Source organism: Lathyrus oleraceus, chromosome 3, assembly GCF_024323335.1.
Source record: "Lathyrus oleraceus cultivar Zhongwan6 chromosome 3, CAAS_Psat_ZW6_1.0, whole genome shotgun sequence".
NCBI lineage: Eukaryota > Viridiplantae > Streptophyta > Magnoliopsida > Fabales > Fabaceae > Lathyrus > Lathyrus oleraceus.
Genome location: NC_066581.1, coordinates 212,278,529 through 212,306,470, shown reverse-complemented (window position 1 = coordinate 212,306,470; position 27,942 = coordinate 212,278,529).

Here is a 27,942-nt window from a genome sequence, read left to right as displayed (position 1 = left end):
TTTCCAGCTCATCTACTAGTCCATGCTCAATGAAGACGTCAGATAGCAATCTTCCCAGAGGAATGTAGGATCTGGGCTTCATGTTATTCCTGGTTTCTCTGACTGAATCTCTCAGATATCTGAAGAGGAGAGCAGGGAGGTTGATCTTCACACCTTTTTGGATGCAGTACAAAATGCATTTCTGGTCTGCATTAATGTAATCAGAAGAGTTGGAGGCTGGACGGTGGTGGATAGTTCCCAGAATAATCTTCAGCCACACTCTGAGGTTCTGGTGTAGCTCCTTGTTCTTAGATGGGTTTCCTTCAACATTTGGTTTGAAGATTGTTGGTTTATCACATCTGTTATGCGCTTTGACCTAGGAGGAATGTTGTAGATCCTTTTTCCTCCACTTCTTTCCATATTCAACAGAGAGGCAATGGATCCTTCTGTGATAACTATCTTCACTCCCAGAACAAATGAGACGATGAAGTTGTCATCTGCATCTGCATGTCTCCAGAACTCCTTGACCAGAAGTGGGTAAATTGGACCATACAACCTTTGGAAATAGTTCTCCTACCCTTGTTGACGCAGTTCTCCAGTTAGATCAACGCCATTTCTTCTTAGGTTGTCGAAATCAACCAACGATTCGCACAACACATCCAAGCCTTCAAAGGGGGTTGAAAGGTTAATGTGGCGTTCACGGTCAAGAACGTGAGGTTCTTTGTAAACAGGGGTTATGGTGACACCAGTAACCGTTGGTGTTTGAGTGTTTGAGGTTTGGGGATTAGAACTTGATTCCATCTGTTGAGAGAAGTTAAAAACTTCTTGTTGTTGAGCATCCATGAAGAAGAAGATGAAGATTGATGAAGAACTTGCAGAGAAAGCTTCGAGAGAGGGTTTAGGGTTTTAGAGTGAGTGAGAGTGATAAGTGTGAAAAGTGAGAGAAAGTGTTTATATACTCTAAGTAAACACATGCAAAACGACACACATCCCAGCGTTAGCACAAAAATCAAAATAGCACGTTTGGGGGGAAAAAATGATTACAGCTAATAAATGAATGTCTAATCCCAACAGTACGCACACTGCTCTAGGAGATTTCAAACGTTCTGACCTTTGATTTCTTTTGACAGCTGTCTAGAAGTTCTAGGGTTAGACGTTTAATGCTCCACGTGTTGATGTATCTGATCTTCAGGAATACCAAAGGATTGGTTTCTGAAGATTTCTAACTCAGATATCTCTTAACTTGGTAGAAGTATCAGAGTCAGAGGCAGAAGTACATTTGTTTACATCAGATTCACATTTTACATTTTTCAGAGCCATTTTTCACTCAGGGCAATTTTTAATATTCAGATTTTCTAAGATAAAAAGAAATCTATCTTCAGCTAGAGGCTTAGTAAAGATATCTGCCCATTGATGTTCTGTATCAATGAACTTCAAAGTTACTATCCCTTTCTGAACATAGTCTCTGATAAAATGATGTTTTATTTCTATGTGTTTGGCTCTGGAATGTAGAATGGGATTCTTACTTAACACAAATAGCAGCAGTATTATCACAAAAGATAGGAATGTTACTCTCAAAGATTTGTAGATCTTCTAGCTGATGCTTCATCCAGAGCATCTGAGTTGTGCACAGTGACGCTGAGATATATTCTGCTTCTGCAGTTGATAGAGCAATAGTTGACTGTCTTTTGCTAGCCCAGGAGATTAAATTGTTTCCCAGAAGCTGGCAATTTCCAGAAGTACTTTTTCGTTCTATTCTATCTCCTGCATAATCTGCATCACAATAACCCGAGAGTCTATACTCTGATGTTTTCTCATACATCAGGCCCAGGTTAGGAGTTCCTTTCAGATACTTAAGAATTCTCTTAACTGCTGTTAAATGAGATTCTCTAGGATCTGATTGGAATCTGGCACAAAGACAGACACTAAAGAGAATATCAGGACGAGTAGCAGTCAGATAGAGGAGAGAGCCTATCATACCTCGATAGAGCTTCTGACAAACCTTGTTGCTTACCTCTTCCTTCTCCAGAATGCAAGTTGGGTGCATGGGAGTTTTTGCAGAGTTGCATTCAGTCATGTCAAACTTCTTCAGAACGTCTTTAATGTACTTGCTTTGATGAACGTACGTGACTTCTGGAGTTTGATTTATTTGAATTCCCAGAAAGAACTTTAATTCTTGCATTAAACTCATTTCAAATTCTGCCTGCATTAACTTAGAAAATTCTTGGCACACAGAGATATTAGCAGAACCAAAAATAATATCATCAACATAAATTTGGCATATCATGAGATCATTATTAAGGTTTTTACAGAAGAGTGTAGAATCAACTTTCCCTCTGATAAAATTTTGTTCCAGAAGAAAATTGCTTAATCGTTCATACCAAGCTCTGGGAGCTTGTTTAAGTCCATATAAGGATTTCTTAAGTTTAAAAACATGTTCTGGAAAATTTGAATTTTCAAAACCTGGAGGTTGGTTGACATACACTTCTTCTGAATATAACCATTAAGGAATGCACTCTTGACATCCATTTGATATAATTTAATAGAATGATTAATAGCAAAAGATACAAGAAGACGAATAGATTCTAACCTCGCGACTGGAGCAAAGGTTTCATTATAGTCAATACCTTCTTGTTGACTATAACCTTGAGCTACCAGTCGAGCTTTGTTTCTGACAACTTCTCCTTTCTCGTTCAGCTTGTTTCTGAAAACCCATCTGGTTCCAATGACATGAGTGCCTCTGGGTTTAGGAACGAGATCCCAGACATCATTCTTTGAGAATTGATCCAATTCTTCTTGCATAGCTGCCACCCAGTCGTTATCCTGAAGTGCTTCATCACAAGACGTAGGCTCAATCAGAAACACTAGTCCCAGAGGAATATCTTCAGAAGTTCTGAAGGTAGATCTGGTTCTGACAGGTTCGTCCTTGTTTCCCAGAATCAAATCTTCAGATACATTGATACGACTTTTGACTTTCTTTGGGATTTCTGGAGATTTTATTTCTTCAGAGTTCTGAGTGACAGTTGCTTCTGGAGTTTTATCAGACTCTACAAGAGTGATTTCCAAATCTGCAAACTTTTCAACTAGCTTTGACTTTTCAGGGTCAAGCTTATCATCAAATCTGACATGAATTGATTCTTCCACAATTTTGGTTTCTGTGTTGTATACTCTGTAGCCTTTAGAGCGTTCTGAGTATCCTAACATAATACCTTTCTGTGCTTTGGAGTCAAACTTGTTCAGATGTTCTTTAGTATTTAATATAAAGCAAGAGCATCCAAAAGGATGAAAATATGAGATGTTTGGTTTTCTTCCTTTACACAATTCATAGGGAGTCTTTTCTAGAATAGGTCTTATAGAGATTCTATTCTGAATGTAACACGCTGTATTTACAGCTTCTGCCCAAAAGTGCTTTGCTACATTAGTTTCATTGATCATGGTTCTGGCCATCTCTTGGAGTGTCCTATTCTTCCTCTCTACAACTCCATTTTGTTGTGGAGTTCTAGGGCAGGAGAAATCATGGGATATTCCATTAGAATCAAATAATTCTTCAAAATCTTTATTTTCAAATTCTCCACCATGATCACTTCTGACTCTAATAATTTTAGAGTCAAATTCTTTTTGCACTTTGGAACTGAAACTGGTGAATACAGAGTGAGACTCACTCTTGTGCTTTAGGAATTTTACCCATGTCCAGCGACTGTAATCATCAACAATGACTAGTCCATACTTCTTTCCATTAACTGATGCTGTTTTCACAGGACCAAATAAGTCAATGTGAAGAAGCTCCAGAGGCTTAGAGGTAGAAACAACATTTTTCTTTTTAAAAGATGTTTTTGAAAATTTTCCTTTCTGACAAGCTTCACACAGAGCATCTGAAGAAAACTTCAGTTTAGGTAGGCCTCTGACTAACTCGAGTTTAGTTAGCTGAGAAAGTTTCCTCATGCTAATGTGGCCCAAGCGTCTATGCCATACCCATTGCTCTTCGTGAACTGACATTAGACATTTAACATTTTGATCTTTTAAATCAGAAAGATTTATTTTGTAAATGTTGTTTTTCCTCTTGCCTGTGAAAAGGACAGAGCCATCGTTCTGATTAATGGCTTTACATGTTTTTTGATTGAAGATTACATCATAACCGTTATCACTTAATTGACTTATGGATAACAAGTTATGCATTAATCCTTCTACATAAAGAACATCAGATATAGAGGGAAGAGTACCATTACCAATAGTTCCGGAGCCTCTGATCCTTCCTTTTTGATCTCCTCCAAAGCCTACAAATCCAGCGTCTTTAAGTTCCAGACTTTGGAACATAGACTTTCTTCCCGTCATGTGTCGCGAGCATCCAGAGTCCAGGTACCATGACTGGTGTCTGAACTTTGCTGCATAGGATATCTGCAACATAGATAATCTTATCTTTCGGTACCCAGAATCTTTTGGGTCCTTTTAGATTAGTTTTCCCAGAGTTTCTTATAACTTTGGGTCTTCTAGCATTTTTAAATTTGTGTTCTTGTGTGTGTGTGTAGTGATATGAAAAAGGAGATTTAATTTGATCACTTGTAGAAGTTTTATCTTCCTTAGGATCATACCCAATTCCCCTTTTATTGTTCTGACTTACTCCATAAATCATGGATGCCATAATACTCCTATCTATCCCATTCTTCAGAAATTCTTGAAAGGCTTCTTCATATTTATAAATAATTTTATTTGAAGTTTGTGGTGCTTGAGACAACGCTTCTTCTAATTCTGAGCTTTTTGTTTTTGCTTCATCTCTTTCTAACATTAAAGATTTGATTGTATCTTCTTGTGATAGAATTGTTATCTCAAGTTCACTACACTCTTCAAATTTTGCTTTAAGACAGCCTTTAATATTTTTAAACTTTTGTTTTAATTTCTGGTAAGAGGTAAGAGTTTCTGACAAACATGATTCTAAGTCAGATCGAGAAAGTTCAGAAAATACCTCTTCAGATTCTTCATCTGAGCTGCTGGATGTGGTAGCCATAAGTGCTACGTTGGCCTGTTCATCAGAGTCAGATTCTGATGATCCAGATTCACTATCATCCCAGGTAGCCATCAGTCCTTTCTTTGTTCTGAAAGTGTTTTTATTGAAGCTTTCTTTTCTAGGGTTGTCTTTCTTCAACTTGGGGCATTCATTTCTGTAATGACCTGTTTCTTTACATTCATAACAGGTAATATCTTTGTTAGCTTTACCTTTTGAAGTTGACTCTGATCGATCCCCTCTGAGTCTTGATCTTCTGAAGTTGTTGTTGTTCCTCTTTTTCCAGAGTTGCTTGACTCTTCTGGTTAGTAGGGACAACTCTTCTTCATCATCAGAGTCTTCTGGTTCAGAATCGTCAGTATCTTCAGCTTCTGCCTGGAGAGCTTTGGTTCTGTCAGATTTCCGTCTTTCAGATCTGGACTTTAGCGCTACTGACTTGTTCTTTTTCTGAGGCTCATCCTCCTCTAGTTCTATCTCATGGCTTCTGAGAGAACTAACAAGTTCTTCAAGGCTGATATTGTTCAGATCCTTTGACAGCTTCAGAGCAGTAACCATAGGTCTCCATTTCTTTGGCAGACTTCTGACTATCTTCTTAACATGATCTGCAGTTGTGTATCCTTTGTCTAGCACTTTAAGACCTGCAATAAGAGTTTGAAATCTGGAAAACATAGCTTCTATAGCTTCATCATCTTCCATTTTGAAGGCTTCATATTTCTGGATAAGCGCCAGAGCCTTCGTCTCCTTGACTTGGGAGTTTCCTTCATGGGTCATCTTCAGAGAGTCAAGTATATCTTTGGCTGTCTCTCTGTTGGTGATCTTTTCATATTCGTTGTATGATATAGCATTTAGAAGTATTGTTCTGGCCTTGTGGTGATTTTTGAAGACACGTTTCTGATCTTCTGACATCTTACTTCTGAGAACTTCAGCTCCATTTAAGACTGGAGGTGTGTATCCATCTGTGACAATGTCCCAGAGGTCAGCATCATAACCCAGAAAGAAACTTTCGATTCTATCTTTCCAGTAGTCAAATTTCTCTCCATCAAAAACAGGAGGCTTGGCATTGTAAGAATCTCTTTCATTTGAGTGGGCCATTGTTTTTCTCGTACTGGATCTCTCTACACGGTTAAGTGTTTGATTAGAAAATCAATAACAGAGCCGGAGCTCTGATACCAATTGAAGGTGAGAAAAACAAGAAAGGGGGGTTTGAATTGTTTGGAAAAATAAGCGCTTTTCAAAATGAAAATCACACAAGGATTTTATACTGGTTCGCTTATAACACAAAGCTACTCCAGTCCACCCGGCCAAGGTGATTTCGCCTTCAACAAGGACTTAATCCACTAATCTTGAAAGATTACAAACAACGCCTAAGAGAAAAATCTCTTAGTCCTCTCAAGTCTACAGACTACACTAAGTCACTTGAGGAAATCAACAAACAAAAGATGAAAGATAAATTGTAATCTAGAGTGCTTCTAAGAAAGCAAATATTACAGTGTTAAGAACAAGAGTTTTTCACGTTATAAGCAAAAGCTTCGTGAATATCTTAGAGAGAAAGAGTGTTTTTTCTTGACTTGGTGTTTCAGTATAATTTTGGCTTGTTGGCTTACTGATTGTTCTCTCGTGTGTTGCTGAAAGTTGATTTGCAATCCTTTATATAGATCAGTTGAAGTAGTAGTTGAAACTGGTGGATATTGAGATGAAGTTACGCCATCACATAATTAGCTAATGCAGGATGACTTTTTCTTCTTGAAATGACTACTTACCACAAGTAGTATTTTCTTTATTGAGATTGGAGATTAACGTCTCTTTCTCAATTAGGAAATCCATTTGAAAATCTTTACTTGTCTTCAACGTTACTCTTTCATGATTAGCAAATCCATAATCAGAGTATTTGTGTTTCTGGAGAACCTTGGAATCTTGCTTCTGATGTTGATTTAAATAGATTCTTCAGATAGCGTTGTTCAGAGTCAGAGGTTCTAGGACTTACTTCTTGTTCAGATGCTTCTGATACTTGTTGTTTAGTTCAGAGTTAGACTTTCTTGAGCTTGTTTCTACTTCAGAGCTTCTGATCATTTGATAATATGCTTCTGATCTGATACTCTATCTGATGACATCATCAGATTTCTTACTTCTTTCTTTAGAACCCTGCACACTTAGAAACTTTTCGTTAGGGTGCCATTTTTGGTTTCATCCTTTGTTATCATCAAAATCAAGGAATCTGTTGTAGAACAATTTTTGTTCTTACAGATTTCACTCGTCCTTTGAATTCAGATGCAGTCAAGAAATACTTCCTCTAAAAATAAAAACAGAATAACTCGCTAAGTTGAAAACCCGAAAGGGCGACTTAGGCAAAAATGAGCGTCTCGGTGGATCGAAAACCCGAAAGGGGCGGTCCAGGGAAAAGTTAGAGACATGAAAAAAATGAACATATATTCCGCTAGATTGAGTACCTCACCCTGGGGCAATCTAGAAAAAAGTTAGGGATTTGGAAAGTAACTGCATCCTGACAAGACTTTGCTTTACAGTTGTCATTTCTCAAAGATTCTCGCTCAGTCATCATCATCTGAAGCTTCAAGTACATTGGATTCAGAGTTGGTGGAGAAACGGTTATTATGTTCAATGTAGCCCTTTTTCCATGTATATCACCAATTTCAAATTTGTAAAGATCCATGGAGTCTCGCCATTTGCGGATCACCATTCTATCAAATAAATTTGAGCCTTTATCCAATTCTTTGCACTCTTATTTGTTTCTGTTTAACAAATGTTTACATGTTTTTTAATTGATGAATATCATTGTTTTAAACGAATAAAGTTTTTATAAACTGTTTTTTAACAAAGTGAACATTCACAATGACTAAAAGGATAGATGGAATGTCCTCAGTGCTTTCCCAAGGATAGTACGATTTCCAAAAGGCAAGATTCTGGCATGTTTATATCCTCTTCATCAGCTTTCAGTTCTTTCCTCAGCAAGTTGTCTAGGGCAGTCGGTGATGGGCTTGTTTCCCTTTTCATCCCCGACATGTCACATGTTGACGAAGGATTTGTTTCCGATCCCCTCAGCCAAGGCAGTTTACTTCGAGGGTTGCCTACAGTTCATCCCCTACAGGTTTGCTTGACCCGAGTTTGATAATTTGTATCCCCTCCGTGTTTGAAGATTTCTTCTGAGTATTGAGAGCTGATGAGGAAGATGTGTTGTTTCCTTCCCTAGCGGAGCAAATTGTTCTTTCTCCCCTTAGTAGAGATGTCTCTTCAGCAGTTAGAAGGGAGTGTTTTGATGGATGTGTATCTAGTTGGCGGTTGTTCCCCATGGAGTTTCACATTATTCATTGATAAGTTCCCCAGTAGAGTTCTTCTACGACAGATCTTATTGATATTCAGATACCTGTTCCCGAGAACTGATGAGAAATCCCCGGCAGTCGGAAGTTGTGACTTTGTATGTCCCCAGTTGTGATCGGTGTGTTCCAGCATTTGATGCATCCTCACCAGAGCTGAGTTTTCCTGCGGGCCTTGCCTTTCTTTTGCTGAGATGTTGTGCCGGATGTCCGTTCGTGATTCTTGGACCTGTTTGTGTTAGATGTGTCTGTCTGTCAGCAATAATCATACACAAATCATGCATATACATGCATAATCATAGCATTCAGATATTCATGATATATTCTTTGCCATATATCTTTGCTTTTCATCTCCTGCTATTGGTGAAATGTTCTTCCCCAAGCAGATGCTAGTGTCTGATCTCTCCATATAGAGTCAGCCCCCATAAGTAGAAAGTGTCTATCTTTCCTTCTTCCTTCCCCACTGAGTTATGTCCTCGTGGATAATTATTGTTTCAGTTTCCTCCCCAGTTGTGTATCGGGATGGAATTACTCCCCTGAGTTATGTCCTCATCGGGTTGGGTTTTTTTGATTGTGTCTTTCTAGTTTGTTCCTAGATTGACTCCTTTCTTTTTATACCCTACAGTTCCCTGTGGTTCAGTTGTTCAATTGCTCAGTAACCAGTAATTGTTCACCTTCTTCCCCAGCGATGTCTGTGGCCTTCTACCCAGTAACCGGTAGTTGTAAGTCCTATTTCTGTGGTTTTCTACCCAGTAACCGGTAGATGTAATCCCCTCTTCATTGGTTATCTTTACCCAGTAGCCGGTATTGATATTCCTTCATTTTGAGTATACCATCCAGTAACCGGTGATATATCTCCTGGATGATTGCTTTTGTCAGGAAATTTATCCCTTGCGAGTCATCTTTCATTTACTCTTTTTTGATAATGATTGTTTCTCCTTCTGATTGGTCATCATTTTATACCTAGTAACCGGTATCCCGATGTCGTTTCTTTTCGGTCGATTTATCCTTCATTAACCCAGTAACCGTTGTGGATAATCTTCCATGTGAGTATGTTATCTATGTTATGACGGTAATAAATAATATATCTCATGCGCTCTTCAGTCGAAGTCTTTGTTCTTCCCCAGTCGAGTAAGATTCTTATTTTCTTGCGGAATCGAATGCCCATCCTGTAAGTCGAGTTTGCTTTTTCAGCCCTCCTTTCAGATGATGAGTGTCTTGGATATGTTTCCAATTCACGCCTGGTTGGTCACCTATTATATGCCCAGTAACCGGTATCCCTGGTGTTCCTTCCTTCTGCTCCCTATTATGACTTTTGTCCCCTATGGAGCCAGATTTTCCTAAGTTGAGATGTGCCTTTTGGGTCCTCCTCAGATGTTTCGGATGATTGATATCTCTCACCCTTATACCGGTCTTAGATATTCTTTCTCCCTGAGCGTGTTGTTCTCTCACCCAGTAACCGGTGTTTTGATGACATGTCTCTCTTTGAGCTTATTACCTAATAACCGGTAATATCTCGTTGTTTCTTTCTCAGTTGAGTCCTGTGTGGACCTCCCCATCCGAGCCCAAATTTTTATCCGAAGTATCCTTTGCAGATAGTTTTGCTGTATTGGCATATTCCCTAATACATGCATCTTTGCATCAGCTCGAGTTTTTCCATCGATTTATTTTCATGGAATCCCTTCGTGTCTCCCAGCAAGTTTTCCAGTCGTGACCTACTCACGCATTTTTACCTTATTTCCCCCCAGAGTCTCTTTCCCCTTAGTGAGTGTGTTACTCCTATGTATTTTTTCAGTTTCTCCCGATTTCTTTTTCTTTGTGGCAATTATTCACCATGAAGATTTTATTTTGCATGCATACATTTGCATCATGAGGTCTCTTAGAGACCAAAATTCGTCTCTTTGCTATTATTTAAGCCCATTCTACCTCGTCGAGACGAATATTTTAACCTTCATATCTCAGGCTAGAATGACCTTAAATAGGTGCATCTGTAAGACCCTAATTTTGACCCTAAGATCCCTCATGGCATCATATTATTGCTTAATGCATTGCCTCAAGGATCATAGCATGTTTGGCTCCTTACCCTAAGGGTGGGACTTGTGTGAATGGTTTGAGACCACCAAGAATGCTTGTATTGTATATTATTTCTTTTCTTATTTTGATTACTAACTAAAAACGCAAAAATATGTCACTAACTCTTTTTGTTTTGAAGCTCAAGTGATCATGTGCTCCCATGCTCATAGGAGGCTCCTAAACTCAATGATATGGCTAGATGAAGATGAGAAAAAGCATGACAATTGGCCATAAAGTTCCTAATCATCATATATGTCTCCCAAGAATCTCAATTTTCCAATTTGATCAAGATAACCCAAAGGGCTTGAAGATTGTTTCCCAAGGAAACCCTATGTTCATTGTGCTTTGACTGTGCCTTGCTCATGAAGCAACCTCAACCTATGATAAAATTTAATCAAGGGAAGTTCTTTAATTCATAATTTTATGCATATATGAGCCTAAAATGAGGATCACTGAGATACAAATTTTTATGTGTTTGTCAAATGAAGATTACCCCAAGATAAAAAGTGTTCTTAAGAACCATATGAACAACTTTCATGTTCATCAAAAATCCATTAGAAACTTGGAAGGTCATCATTCATTTCAAAACATTATAGGTCATTTTGACTGAAACCCTAATTTTGGGTCAACTTCCCAAGGACCTAACTTCCTTAATTTTTATGATTCTGAGGTGAGACAAAATTCATTGGAAATATTAAGATGTCTAATTTAAATGTTATGTTGGAAAAAACTTCATAATCCTAAAAGAAACACATGGGATAATACAAAACATTATAGGTCACTTTGAACCTAAGTCATTGAATTTGAAAAATGCCCAACTTCAAATGCCTATAATGTCTTCATGAAATTGATTATCTTGAAAGTATCTACAACTTTTATGTTGGAGTTTTTTTCATTTTAATAGTTTTAATTCATTTTAATTACTTTCTGATATTTTAAAAATCCAAAAATATTTTAGTAGCACCTATGGATGATGATAAGTCAATGAAAAACAGTCTCATCAATTTCTTATTTGATTTGCGATTTATTTGAGATTTTAGTTCATATTGTGTTATTTTTATTGTTTTTATTTGTTTTTAAATAGTTTCTGATTTCAAAAATTATTGAGAAAATTTGTCAAAGTTTGTTTGACCATGTTAGACCTATGAGAATTTAATTGGACTTGTTGAGGTTGATTTGAATTAAATTTGAGGTTTGACCATATTTTGTTTATTTTATTTTGCATTTATTTTTAATTCAAAAAAATACCAAAAAAATATGGTTGACTTGTTGACTTGTAATCTTCATTTCTTTTCTGTTTGGCATTGATTGATGATGACTTGGTTTACATTTAATCAATTGAGTTTGATGCTTGAATTCTCTTTTCATCCATTTCATCTTCATCCCTTTCTTTTCATAATTTGGCCAATGAGTTAATGTCTTATGGTGGGTCTTGACAAATGAGAGGTTTAACCTTCTTTGATCCAAACCAAACTCAACTTGATCCAAGATCAAGTGAGTTATTTTGTGTCTAAGATAGGTTGCTTCTTTGTCAAGCAAAAAAACCTAAAGTCCATACAAGGCCCTTCCCCTTTTGTTTTGGCATGGCAAGTTTTTGGAGCTTGGCTTACTAGTCATGATCTCTAACTTGTGTTTATTTGCCTATAGTTTTATTGACCGACCTCAGATAGGTGTGACTACTACATTAGTCCACTTACGATTGCTTAACATAGCGCTACATTGTCTTATGACAAACTAACATAACTACACTAATTACTAACTTTAATTTGAACATTTAATTTCTTGCAATTTACTTTTAATGCCATTTATTTTCTTGCTCATTTATTCATATTGCTTTTCAATTTGCTCACTTGAGCACATATTTTATGTTTATGTCATTTTTCTTTTGCTTATTTGAGCTCATTATTGTATATAAATATATTGTTGTCTTGTGATTGTTTTGTCTTTGTTTTGTGTGAACCTAACGCAAAAAGGAGAAAAGACTTAGAATTAGGACATACCCATGCTTAAAGGAGTTCAAGAGCAACTAGGCCTCATGCCTTTAGAATGCTAAATTTGTTGAAGATCAACTAGGCCTCATGCCTTTAGAATGCTAAATTTCAAAGTTGACTTCAAAGAACTTCCTTTCCAAAACTTATTCTTTGTCCATTTTTCTTATTGTGTTGTAAACTTTTTGATGTTTTCTCTTGTGTGATAGGGATTCCATCTTGAGATAGTAAAGAGGACCATTGTCATGAGTAGCCAAGTTAAGAGAGACAAGGCGAATGGAGATCCTAGGAGCTTGAATCTAAATTGTTTGATTACTTAATTGTGTGCTAAGTCAAAAGGAAAGGAGCATCTTGAATCATCTCTATGATTTCAAGAAAAGAAACTCCAAGGGTTTTATCTTCTCTCTTATCTTTGATTGCTTTAGGACTAGCCCTTCTCTTCTTCTCTCCACTCTAACCCAAGCCAAAACCATTTTCAAAACTTTGACTTTGTTTTAAACTAGAAACCTAGGCCTTATGCCTTTGACTTTTCAACATCTTGTCATGAATACTCATTGTGAATAAATCTTAATCCTACTTTGACTTCATTTTTTGTAAATACATCTAACTTGTAAATACAACTTACTTCAAGTTGTTTTTGTGGTTCCAATGGCCACCTTTGTTAAAACCTTTTCATAAACATTAGTCATAGGTTTGAGTTATCATAGTGGTTGATGTGAATCTCACCTTATCCTTAGTGATTGGATTATAAGTCTTCCATACTTATTATAGGGTTAACCCCTCACTAGTATATTGAAGCCTTCCTCACATGGTGGATTGTTGGTTTAGGTTGAGTTTTCTCCCTTTGATAACAAAAGACCTTAAGGCTTTTGATCAAATCAATTCACCAATCTTTGTGATTTTTACCCCGAACTACGAGGTTTTGATCCTCCTTTGTGATGGTACATAGGCAATGGGTTCATCCATTCAAACAAAAAAATTTGTAAATATAATCAATTCTTTTCTCATCCCTCCAATCTTTTTGTACAAATCTTTTCACAAATACCAACCTACAACACATATTTGTAAAAAGGGTTCCCTTAGAGTACTACAGATGTTTTGGGTGCGTAAAACCTTCCCATTTCATAACCAACCCCCTTACCCAGATCTTTGACATTTTTATTAGTTTTAGATTTGATAAAGCTTCTTACTTGGCTTTTGTTCGCTTTTTAACCTTTCCTTTGGACAAATAAAAGTGCGGTGGCGACTCGAATTGTATGTTGACTTTTGGTTTAGTCAATAAACCTAAAGGTAACGAAAACCCCGCTACAGGAAGGAAACTGAAGTAATAATCATCCATGAGGAACAACTCAGTGGGGAATCGGAGAAGGGTTAAAGTCTTTCTGCCTAAGGGGCTGACACTCTACAATTGAGGGAGGACAAACACCGAACTCGTATGGGGATAAAGTACCGCCATACAAAGAATGAGAATCTCAAATCGACAGATCAAACAAATATAATAGTACCAATATGCAATTATGAAATCATATGAATGTATATGTATATATATGTATATGATGATTATGCTGACAAAACGATCATGAAGGATACATAGGTGTCACAAAAACTTTGAATGAACGGTACAATCCTTGGTCAATCCATAAAAAGAGGGAGACAACTTTCGGAGAATAGAGAAATCAACAAACCAAAGGCTCAAATCTAGCCGACGGAGGAGATCTGCTGAGGAGAGGCGAAGTTATCGAGTCTGCAGGGAATTTTAGGTCAACACCATGTTAAATGGTAGACAACCATACAAAAGATAAACACAAAACAGCTGCTCAGAAACCAGGAGGAAACTCTAACTTGGAGCGAGTCAGATGGCGACTAGTGGGGAAACCAATGCGATCTACTAGGGAAAACATCTTACTCTGCTGAAGAAACATGAACTCCGTTGGGGAATACAGAAACACTACCGGGGAAATAACACGCCGCAAGGTACTGAATCAACCAACTTAGTTGGGGAAAAGAATCGGAACCCTGCTAGGGAACAAACACATTGCAGGGGAACCAGATCAACACAAACAACTAGGGATACCCGAAGGGTTAACTACTTGGGGAACCTATGATTTTTCGCACTTAAGGACTTGCTACTTTTTGAAGTGTTGTTGATACTTCCTTTTAATTGCTTTGAAAATTTCTTGTTTTTATATGTTTTAAGAAAAAGATTTTGACTAAAAATTTTAAATTTTCAAAATGATCATAATAAAATTTAAACTATTGGCTGAAGTAAATAAGAGTAAAAACAATTGGACAAAAGTTCAACTTTATTTAATGGGATGGTAGTTTGTAAATGACAAGACTCCATATATTTTTACAAAGTTGAAAATGGTAATTTATATGGAAAAGGGTTACATTGAATACAAATGATCCTTAATCCTTCTACCAACTTTTGATGTCTGCTATGCTCTTGACCGCCGCTGGGATGATGAATCAATGTCAACCCTTGTGCTCAACAAAGTCTTTTTAACACTGGACGATCAGCAGACTGCAGTTACTTGCCATAATCCCTAATTTTTGCATAAGTTGCCCCAAGGTGGGGGTACTCAACTTATCGGGAAAATCTTTCTGTTTTTATGTCTCTAATTTTTTCCTGGACTGCCCTTTCGGATTTTCGATCCACCAAGACGCTCTTTTTTTCCTAAGTCGCCCTTTCGGGTTTTCAACTTAGCGAGTTGTTCTTTTCTTTTTAGGTGAAGTATTTCTTGACTGCATTTGCGTTCATAGGACGGGTGAACTCTTCACCATCCATAGTTGTAAGAATCAAAGCACCTCCTGAAAAGGCTCTTTTAACAACATATGTGCCTTCATAGTTAGGAGTCCATTTTCCCTTAGAATCTGGTTTAAACGATAGAATCTTCTTGAGCATAAGGTCACCTTCTCTGAACACACGATGTCTGACCTTCTTATCAAAAGCTTTCTTCATTCTCTGTTGATATAACTGACCATGACACATGGCAGTCAACCTTTTTTCTTCAATCAAATTCAACTCGTCAAACCTAGTTTGACACCATTCAGCCTCAGTCAACTTGGCTTCCATGAGCACACGCAATGAAGGAATCTCAACCTCTATAGGGAGAACTGCTTCCATACCATATACAAGAGAGAAAGGGGTTGCCTCTGTTTAAGTGCGGAAGGATGTACGATACCCATGCAAAGCAAATGGAAGCATCTCATACAAATCCTTGTATGTGACAACCATCTTCTGAATAATCTTCTTAATGTTCTTATTTGCAGCTTTAACAACCTCATTCATCTTGGGTCTATAGGGAGAAGAATTATGATGTGCAATCTTAAAGTCTTTACAAAGGGCTTCTACCATATTATTATTCAAGTTTGATTCATTATCAGTAATGATCTTACTTGGCACACCATAACGGCATATGATCTGATTCTTGATAAACCTCATAACAACTTGCTTGGTTACATTTGCATACGACGCCGCTTGAACCCATTTTGTGAAGTAGTCAATTGCCACCAAAATGAAATGATGTCCATTCGAAGCTTTGAGCTCAATCATCCCAATCATATCAATTCCCCACATGGAGAAGGACCATGGGGAAGAAATAAAATTCAATAGTGTCAGAGGAACATGAATCTTATCAGCATAAATTTGACACTTGTGGCACTTCTTCACAAATTTGCAACAGTCAGATTCCATTGTCAGCCAATAGTAACCTGCTCGCAACATCTTCTTTGCCATTGCATGTCCATTGGAATGAGTACCAAAGGAACCTTCATGCCCTTCAGTCATCAACAAGTCTGCTTCGTGTCTATCCACGCATCTGAGCAAAACCATGTCGAATTTTCTCTTGTACAGTACATCACCATTTAAGTAGAAGTTACCGGCTAATCTTCTCAAAGTGTTCTTATCTTTCAAAGATGCCCCAGGTGGGTAAATTTGACTTTAGAGGAAACATTTGATGTCATAATACCATAATTTCTCGTCTTTGATTTCTTCAACAGCGAACACATGAGCGGGTTGTAGCGGGGTATTCGTTACCACTAGAGATATTGACTAAATCTAAGATAAACCATACAAGTCGAGTCGCCACCGCACTTCTATTTATCCAAAGGAATGGTTAGAAAGCGAACAAAAACCTAAAAGTTTTGTCGAATCAAAAACTAGTAAAAATGTCAGAGATCTGGGCAAAGGGGTTGGTTATGCAATGGGAAGGTTTTCAGCATCCAAAACATCCTAGGTACTCCTAGGGAACCCTTTTCATAAGTGTTGTTCTAGTCTAAAGGGTGTAGGTATATCTAAAGTACTATTTACTAAAAGGAAGGTTAAAAGAAAATGACTCGCAAGGATGTCGCATCCACTGCCTACGTATCTCATATGAGTATGAGAATCAGAGTCTTCGTAGCTCGGCTACCTATGGGTTAAAGAGAAGTGTGCTCGGTAAGACGTCGCGTCTTATGCCTACGTATCTCATCTGGAATGAGAATCAGAGCAAAACGTAGTTCGGCTAACTACGGGAACAAGGGTCTCGATTGTAACTAGGGCAAGGGAAAGGGATGGTCTCGATCGCAAGGGCGAAAGCAAGCAAGGATTAGTTGTTAGTCGTCAGTCAAACTCGGCAAGACATCACGTCTCGTGCCTACGTATCTCATATGAACATGAGAATCAGAGTTGTCGTAGTTCGGCTAACTAGGGGTTAAGGATTTCCATCTGAACATGGACTTACAAAAGAGGACACCAGCTGTGTCAATGGAGGGTGGGCAGTGTGTTCAACGTCCTAGCAGTAGGTGTCGCAGCTCGCTGAATCGAGTCTTAGGCAGTTACCTCTTTGCAATAGAACAGACTGACATGCCACAAGATCGGAGACGCACGGAAGGTCTAAAAGTGGGGAAGCTTTGCCCTAGAGTTGTCATGCAATGTGGACCTATGTGTTAGGATTTATAAAGGGGAACGTCTACCTAATGTTAGCATGCAAAGAATAGGGGAATTCTACCTATGTTATCATACAAAGGGTTCTACCTAATGGGTGCTACCTAAACGGTACAAGAGTCGACGGATGGAGCGCGGAGAGGAGTTACGGATAAGGGTAGATGGCGATGCCGGAGGCAATCGACTCACAGGTAGATGGCGATGCCTGAGGCAATCGACTTACAAGAGGATGGATGAATGCGTGCTGGTTCTGTTATGTTTTGAAAATGATTACTCGATGTTGGATCAAGCTTTTGATCTTATTTTGAAGTGGTTATCGGATGTTCATTTTAATTCTTGTATTAACAGGTGAATAAAGAAATAAATATTATACACTTTATGGGAGAGAGGTACATTTGTTATGAATGGGGATTGTTCATGGCAAACAAACAATAAGAATATATGCCTCATACATCATACAAGTAGGCAACAGTTATATAATCAAACCAAAGAATAAAATAATGGAGCATTTAAACAATGCATGGGAGTATGAACATGTTAAATAATCAAGCAATAGAAAGTATGAATGAGAGAAACAAGTATAAAAGATAACAGATGAATCAAACAGATGAAAATATGCACACGAAGGGTCCACTGAATAATTTAATCAGGAAATAAGGTAAAGACCAAATAAAATCAAGGTAAAAGGCCTCTAATACATGGCATTTGATATGAACAAGGGAGAATCAAAAGATCTCTTCAATTTCCATAAGAAATCCCTAAGTCAAACATCGATCATAAAGAAGTCAACTGAAAATTCAAGTCAACTTAAAAAATAATAAATAAATAGAAAATTAATCAAGAAAATCATGAAAAATTAAAATAAGTAATGTGGGGTCAGGACATCATCATCCCCCAAAAAGATTTTAAAAATAATGAAAATTGGTACGTGAATTAATTAAAACAAAACATAGGTCAAACCAAAAGTCAATTAATAAGACTAGGTTAGAAATAAATTAAGAATAAATAGTACATTAATCAAGGAAATTATGAAAAATTAAACTAAATAAGGTGGGGTCAGGACACCATCATCCCCCAAAAATATTTTAAAAATAATGAAAATTGGTACGTGAATTAATTAAAATAATACAGAAGTCAAATTAAAAGTAAACCAACCAAACTAGGTCAAACATAAATCCAAAATAAATTGAAAATGTGAAATAAAATTCCAAGAAAATGTCAGGTTGACCATGAGACAGTGGTCAAACTTCATCCCAAAAATCAAATGCTAACAATAACTTTAAGTCATAAAAATAAAATCAATCAAAAAAAGTGTGTTAAAATGGACCATTTAGAATAAATAATTAAAACAAAATATTAATATTAAAAAAATACGAAAATAAAAATTATATAAAATTAAATAAAATGTTAAGCAAAGTGAAAAATATTTTTGGGTAATTTTATGGATGAAGAGAATATTTTAAATAAGAAAAAGAAATATGAAAACGAAAGGATTAATGGTGATGAACATGATAAGCAAGCATATATATATCAAAACATGGCCATGGAAGAGATGATTACCTAATGGAAAATAGAAGTGGAATGGAATCTGATATGTGATTAAGCTTTGCCTCCTTGCCACGAAATTCCAATGCTCTTTTAGGGTTAGGGTTTCAGCTTCTTAAATAGGATGGATTAGTTGTTCTCATGGGCTTTTTAATAAGTGATTTATCCATAAGAATAAAATTGTGAAGTGAGGTGTAAAATGTTGTTATTTTGGGTCAAACTTAAGTGAATGGATGTCCAATGCATGGCCAAAAGAGGTAAAAAATGTGACTGGTTTGTGCAGCATGCTTAGAAAATTTGATTGGGCCAGCCAGACCCAAAATCTGCCTAGAAAATCAAGTCATGGTGCCCACTTAAAAGAATGTATCTCTCAAACCATGGATCCAAATGAGATGATTCCAAAAGGATGTGAAAGAGGACATGGCAAGGTACAATTGTTGTGAAGAAAGTATTTTAAAATAATGCCTTGAAGTGCAAGAAAACTGGCCAAGAAGTCTTGACAAATTTTGAAGATTTTGGACTTAGAAAGTTTTCTAAGTTTCCTAAAAAAATGTCTCACTTTGACTAAGCATAACTTTCTCAATTCTAATCCAAATGGAGAAAACTTTATATCTCTAGAAAGCTTGGAACATGAGGAACAACTTTCATGTTGGAGATATGTTCAAATGGAGCTTTTATCTTGATGCAAAATGGGCTTAAAGTGAGTGCAACGATCATGAAAACTTGCCCTAAATGGAAAGTCAACCATTTCCAAATTAAGTAACTTTTCCAATTCCTGATTAAATGATGAATCCATGATCCAACCTTGATCAAATTTCACATGTAGGATCCCCTAGGCATGGATTTTGAGATTCCACTCTCAAAATGTTAGGAGTTGACTTTTCTGGCCCCACAGTTGACTTTTCCCAAACTGTCTGATTCCTGATTCCATTGATCAATTGAAGCACTTCTAACTCAAATAAAGAGCTGATTTTTTGTATGTAGACCCTTGTGGACATATGGAGGGCCATGGAAAATAGTTTCACCCAAAGAATCAGAAATAAACTGATTTTATACCAAACCCTAGTTTTAGGGCAAAAATGATCGGGAACTGATTGCACTGCTTGTCAATGGATCTTTCTGAGATAATTGTGAGTCTTCCTAGGCCAAGATGCCTCTCCAACTATGACATGGATGAGCTCCTCTACTTCCAACCAAACATTTCCTGTTGCAGGTAGCCATGAAACCCTAATTTCTGATTAAATCCAGATGAACACTCTGATAGCTTTGAATCCTTCACTAATGAACTGAGGACCATAATAAGATACCTAGACCCCCTTGAGACCCTTGAGACTTGTGTACTTAGAGAATGAAGTCCAATTCTCAATCCTACTTTGTGCGGGTTCCTTCTGTTAAGGAGTGATCGATCAAAACCTGATCTCCATGTCACTAATGTAGTATGCAATGAGTATGACCTAATATGATGCTAATGAAGTGTAAAACATAATCCCATGCTTCCAGGAAAAATGAAGGGTAAATTTTGGGGTATTACACGGGTCTATCAAGACGCATCACGGACAAATTGGGAACTTCATTCCAATACTTCACTATAATCATTGATGCCAACGTTGCAAGAGCATCTGCCATCCGGTTCTCATCTCGAGGGATATGATGAAACTTAACCTTTGTAAAGAAAGTTGAAATCCTCCTCGCATAATCTCTATATGGTATCAAACCGGGTTGATTTGTCTCCCAGTCACCTTTGATATGATTCACAACCAAAACTGAGTCTCCAAAGACATCCAAATACTTGATTCTGAGATTCATGGCCTCTTCGAGCCCCATAATGCAAGCTTCATATTCTGTCATGTTGTTTGTACACTTGAAAGTCAAACTAGCTATAAATGGTAGATGCGTGCCTTGAGGAGTAATAATCACTGCCTCAATGCCATTACCATACTGATTAAAAGCTCCATCAAATACCATGCCCCAATAGGAACCAGGTTCTAACCCTTCTTCAAGCATTGGTTCATCACAATCTTTCATCTTCAAGTACAAAATCTCTTCATCAGGAAAATCATACTGCACTGACTGGTAATCTTCAATTCGTTGGTGAGCCAAATGGTCAGCCAAGATACTACCTTTGATTGGTTTCTGAGATCGGTATTCAATGTCATACTCTAATAATAACATATGCCAACGGGAAATCCTCCCAGTTAAAGCAGGCTTCTCAAATATATACTTGATTGGATCCATTTTGGATATCAACCAAGTGGTATGATTTAACATATACTGGCGCAGACACTTAGAAGCCCAAGCCAATGCGCAACAAGTTTACTCAAGCATAGAATACCGAGTCTCACAGTCGGTGAACTTCTTACTGAGGTAGTAGATTGCAAATTCTTTCTTTCTAGTTTCATCTTGCTGACTAAGAACACAACTCATACTATCTTCAAACACAGTCAAATACATGATCAACGGTCTTCCTTCAACAAGTGGAGACAGAATCGGAGGCTCAAGCAGATATTATTTGATACTGTCAAAAGCTTTCTGGCAGTCTTCGGTCCAATCACAAGACTGATCTTTCCGAAGAAGCTTGAATATAGGCGCACATGTGGCAGTCATGTGGGAAATGAATCTGGAGATATAATTCAAGCGGCCGAGAAAACCTCTGACTTGCTTCTCAGTTTTGGGCGCAGGCATTTCTTGTATTGCTTTGACCTTGACAGGATCAACTTCAATACCCTTCTCGCTGACAACAAAGCCCAATAACTTACCAGAACGAACACCAAAAGTACACTTATTGGGATTCAAGCAGAGTTTATACTTCTTCAAATGCTGGAATAACTTCAACAAATGCTCAACATGTTCCTCTTCATCAATTGACTTAGCAATGATGTCATCGAGATATACTTCAATCTCTTTATGCATCATATCATGAAAAAGAGTAGTCATTGCTCTTTGGTAAGTTGCACCAACATTCTTTAGACCGAAAGGCATCACTCTATAACAGAATTTTGCCCAAGGTGTAATGAATATGGTCTTATCCATATCTTCGGGTGCCATCTTGATCTGATTATATCTGGAAAATCCATCCATAAACGAAAAGACTTTGAATTTAGCAGTATTGTCTACCAACATATCAATGTATGGCAGCGGGAAATCATCTTTCAGACTGGATTTATTCAAATCTCTATAATCAACACACATGCAGACTTTTCCATCTTTCTTTGGCACATGCACAATGTTGGCCACCCATTATGGATACTCAGCGGTTACAAGGAAACCGACATCAATCTGCTTCTGCACTTCCTCTTTGATCTTCACAGCCTTATCAGGATGTGTTCTTCTCAACTTCTACTTGACTGGCGAGCCTTCTGGCTTCAGCGGAAATCTATGCTCCACAATCTCAGAATCCAAACCAGGCATGTCTTGATAGGACCAAGCAAACACATCTGAATACTCTCGAAGAAGATCAATCAACCCCTTCTTGACATCTGGACACAGTTAAGACCCAATCTTGACTTCCTTCACATTATCCTCGGAACCCAAGTTGACTAACTCAATCTGCTCTTCGAACGACTGAATGGTCTTTTCATCTTGCTCAAGAAGACAAGATAATTCATCACTCACTTCTACATCACTTTCCTCCTCGACTTCAAACACAGGGAAATCAAAATTTGGAGAAGGAGAAGGATCATTGTATTCAATGGGGGTAGAAACCAACCTGATATTTTGATTTTAGAGAAGTGAATTTGTGACCAAATATTATGCATATGGACAATTATATTATTTATTTATGTTTTTTGTGATTACCATTTTCAGAATAAAGCAAAAAGTAAAAGCAAGACATCATAGATATGGATGAATAGAATTAATTTTATTAATGATCAATTTAGAAATTCCCAAACAATGTTCACTTCTCCCTTAGGCATAGGAGAAGGATTTTAAAACATATAAAAGCAATTACTTAGATCGATACAAAATAACAGAAATTTAAACAACAGTCCAATTGTTGCAAGCCTTTCCATGCGTCACAAAATTGGTGCAGTCTTCCTCTTCGTCATCTTCTAGCACAGCAGCTAAGTGTTGTTCATTGCCAGGAATGAACCCTCCTCTAAGGAAGCTAAGTTGCATATCTTCATACCTTGCGGCTGACGATCCTTTCTGGAACCCCAAACCGGTTCTTCCTTTGTTGTCGGAGACCTCTAACATGCGCCCCCACTGATCAACATTACCTTCTTCCAGAATCTTAGCATCTTTCAATGAGGACATATGTGCCCCAACTCTCTTTTCAACAATAATAGATAAGGCTTGGGACGGAGTCCCAACCTCATCCTCAACCTCAACATAAGAGAAAGTTGATAGGTGGCTAACCAACAACGTCTTCTCCCCACCAACGATCACAAGCTTTCCATTCTTCACAAATTTGAGTTTTTGGTGCAAAGTGGAGGTAACAACTCCTGCCTCATGAATCCATGGCCTTCCCAACAAGCAACTGTAGGCCGGGTGGATATCCATTACTTGAAAAGTAATTTGGAAGTCACTCGGACCTATCTTAACTGGAAGGTCCACTTCACAAATTACTGTCTTGCGCGAACCGTCAAAGGCCTTGATGATTACCCCACTATACCTCACAGGCACTCCTTGGTATGATAGCTTTGACAAAGTTGACTTTGGCAGCACATTCAGCCACGACCCGGTGTCAACAAGCACATTCGACAAAGCATCCTCTTTGCAGTTCATAGAAATGTGCAAAGCCATATTATGATTTCTACCCTCCTTAGGGAGTTCTTCATCACAAAAACTGAGATTATTGCAAGAAGTGATGTTAGCCACGATATGATCGAATTGATCCACTGTAACATCATGTTCTACAAAAGCTTGTTCCAGAACTCTCTGCAGTGCTTCTCTGTGTGCTTCAGAATTCATGAGCAGAGACAACACTGAGATTTTTGAGGGGGTTTGGAGCACCTGCTCCACCATATTAAACTTGCTCCTTTTGATTAACCGAAGTACCTCATCATCGTCGTTAGCCTTTAAATCGCTGGATTCACCAGACTTACCTTTTGAAACACCAACTGGATCTACAACAGGCACTTCCACCTTCTTACTCACAACTAATTCCTCCTTATCCTTTGGGAACACCGACCCAAACACACGACCACTGCGGTCACCTTGGTAACATTAGCAATGCTCACCACAGAGCTAGTCGTAGGTAACGGGACCTTTTGACCACCTTCTATCATTGTAGCATTATACTGATACGGCACAGCTTTATCAGATGAATACGGGATTGGACTCGCTAACCGTATAGCCAACGACGACACTGATCTATTACCAACATTGTTACTATTGTTGTTGTCGTACTGGATTACCAATCTCTCTGGCTGCTTGAAAATGGGCACTATGACATTCACATCGTCATCGACATGACGGGATTGAACAATTTGAATCATGCCTTCATCCATCAGTCGCTGGATGTCCCTTTTCACAACTTCACAACCCCTTGGGTTAACACTGCAAACAACACAACCATCATGGTCATGTTCACAATCACTTACCAAACAAATATCTTTATGCATCTGCACCAAGGACCTCCTGATAAAACGCACATCCAAAACCTTAAACTCGCCAGGACAACCATCCACCATATTCACAGAAGAGTTCCCTTGGGCAGGTAGCGGATTTTCTTTCACATTCAGCGCATGATCCTCGAAGGACACCATTCCACTCTTCATCAACTTTTTAACCTCACACTTGAGCGGATAGCAATTCTCTATATCATGTCCGGGTGCTCCTTGATGAAAAGCACAACGGAGCTCAGGCTTGTACCACCATGGAAGTGGTTCTGGAATCTGCGGCGGGTTTCTTGGTTGGATTAGGTTTTTGAGAACCAAAGACGGGTATAATTCTGCATAAAACATAGGAATCGGGTCAAAAGAGACCTTCTTCCTCTCAAAGTTTTGTTGATGATGATTGTTGGTAGTATTGTTGTTGTAGGTGTTTGTTCGTTGTTGCGGTTGTTGTTGATGATGTTGTGGTTGTTGAACTGGTGTTGATTGTTGATTAGAAAATACAAGGATAACTGAAGTTACTTGATGATGATGTTGGCGGGATGTTGGATTCCTTCTGATCTGAGGCCTCCTCTGCCTCCCATTGCTTATCGCATTCTCTTCGTTATCCTTTTTCTTCCTAAAATTGCTACCATATCTCTTACTCAACGATGCTTCATCTTTCGAAAAACATCCCTCTCGGACTCCTTCCCCAAGCCTCATCCCCATGTTTACAATTTCAGTAAAGTCACTGGGGGCACTAGCAATCATTCGTTCATAATAAAATGAACTCAGAGTTTTCAGAAAGATCTGCGTCATCTCTTTTTCCTCCAAAAGAGGAGTGATCTGGGCAGCCAATTCCCTCCATCTCTGCACATACTCTTTAAACGTCTCCTTATCTTTTTGAGACATAGACCTCAGTTGGTCTCTATCAGGCGCCATATCCACGTTGTACTTATACTGCTTGGCAAACGCCTCTCCTAGGTCATTGAAAGTACGGATGCTGGCACTATCCAACCCCATATACCAACGGAGCGTAACACCGGTCAAACTGTCCTAGAAATAATGAATCAATAGTTGATCATTATCGGTCTGAGTAGACATCTTGCAAGCATACATCACTAGATGACTGAGTGGACAAGTGTTCCCTTTATACTCTTCAAAGTCAGGCACTTTGAACTTCACCGGGATCTTGACGTTGGGCACTAAACACAACTCAGCAGCACTTTTTCCAAACGAATCCTTACCCCTTAGCGTCTTCAATTCCTTGCGCAGCTCAAGAAACTGATATTTCATTCCATCCATTTTCTCGTAGACATCCAGACCCTCAGACGGCTCGGAGTGATAAATGGTGTCCTCTACACAAGGTAAGATGTGCACAACGGGAGGTGGCACAGACATGATTGGGCTAGATGCCGGCATGGAAGCAAAAGTAGGCGCAAAGCCTTTAGGCATAAAGTTGGACGACATTCCCCACTGGAATCCGACAGGCATAGTGGGCACAAAATGAGCGGTAACAGTAGGCATGGTAGAGGTAGCCACCTCTAAAATAATCGTCCTCGTAGGAGGAGTTGCAGGCGTTGGAGAAGCTTGACTATGGGCATCCAAAACTGACTCCATCATGGCAGTCAGGCGAGCGATCTCGTCCTTCAGCTCTCTATTCTCTTGCTCTAGATGCTCCATAATTCTGAGATGATTGGCGCGGGTGTCGTATCGATGAGTCAACTTGGCTAAAGCACATAAGAAACACCAATGAGAGATCTGGAAAAAAGGAAACCTGCTTATGCAAATGATGCATGAAATGCAATGCTTGAATATTTATTTTTATTTTCAAGGAACTTACTATATCATTTGCAAATATATATATAAATGGCAATTGTAATAAATTTGAAGGATTACATTGAGTACAATTTCAGAAACCAAATGAAAAATACAAGAGGAAAGGAGACTAGTCATCCTAAGGATCCCTAACAACAATGTCAGAAGATTTGGCTGTAGGTGCGTACTTCCTTCGAATGCGACAGATCTCAACCTCAAAAGAAGCTTTCATCTGAGTCTTGTCGAGGACAAGCTGATCAACAATCTTCTTCCAAGCAACGAAAGGCTGAGGCATGCTAGAAGATGAAACCTTCGGCTCTCTCTGTCTCTTCGTCACTCGGTCTTCCAGTAGCTCAATAAGTGCAATTTTGTCCTTAGAATCCAACTGCAACTCTTCATGTTTCTTGCTCAAAGCATGGAAACGCTCTTCCCACATATCTTTTTCTTGCTTCATCATGGTGAGCGTGTCTTCCAACTCCTCTACATATTTATTAGGGAGAGTTAATGGCTCAACCACAACCATAGACACAGGTCTTTCACAAGGATAGGGCATCTTCAACTCCAAAGCTCTCTTCTTCACCCAAAGAGTGTAAGCTTCCAAAGTTACACAGTTGCACGAACCAAGCTCGGATTTTCCTTTCCTATGCATATTATGCCAAGCATGCATAATCTTTTGCTTCAACTGTTGGGGATCTTTACCCTCTTGATATAAAAGACCTTCTAACAAAGTGTTATTAGGTTTGTCTCTCAAGGGGAACCCAAGTTGACGAGGAGCCAAAGCAGGGTTATAGTTAATCCCTCCTTGTGTACCAATGAGAGGCACATTAGAGAATTCACCACAACTATCAATAATGTCCAAACTACCCAAAGATGGATCATACCAAACTATATGATCATTAGTGAGAGACATAAGTCTCTGAGACCACCTCAGACATTGTTTGTTCTCCACAAAAGCAGGTGTCTGAGGCAAGTGCGAAATAAACCACTTGTACAGAAGAGGAATACAACAGACAATAGTTCCACCACCCTTAGAATTCCTTAGATGCAAAGAGAAATACATATCACCCAACAAAGTAGGCACATGATTCCTAATCAAGAAAAGTCTAATGGCGTTAACATCAACAAAACCGTCAATGTTAGGGAACAAAGTCAATCCATCAATGAGCAACACAAAGATAGCTTCAAAAGCGTCTACACTACCAGCTTGAGCAAAGGCAGTAGCTTCCTTGATGAGGAAATCAAATGGCAACCCAAACAATCCTCCTTTCTTCACCCAATGAGCCTCTATCTCAGATTTCTTCAAGTGAAGAGCTTTAGCAATAATACTAGATTGGGGAATCTCCTCCAATCCACTAAAAGGAACTCAACTAGAAACAGGTATCTCCAAAAGATGAGAATACTCCTCCAATGTAGGCATAAGCTGAAAATCTGTGAAAGTGAAACAACGGTAGAGAGGATGATAGAACTGCACTAACACACTCACAAGTCCTTCAATCACATCAGCAGACAAGATAGACAAAAGCTTTCCATGGCGTTGTTTGAAGTCCAAGGGATCTAGTACAAAAGATGCTAGCTTCCTTAACTCTTTCAAGTCGGGACATCTGAAACTGTACTTCTTAGTGTTCCTTCGTCCACAATCCATGGTCTAAAAATATTTTCAAATAATACCTCAGTTCCTTGAAATTTTCGTGTGATGAATGTTATGATGTGCATGAATGCATGAATGTGACAATCACAAATAAGGGATCAC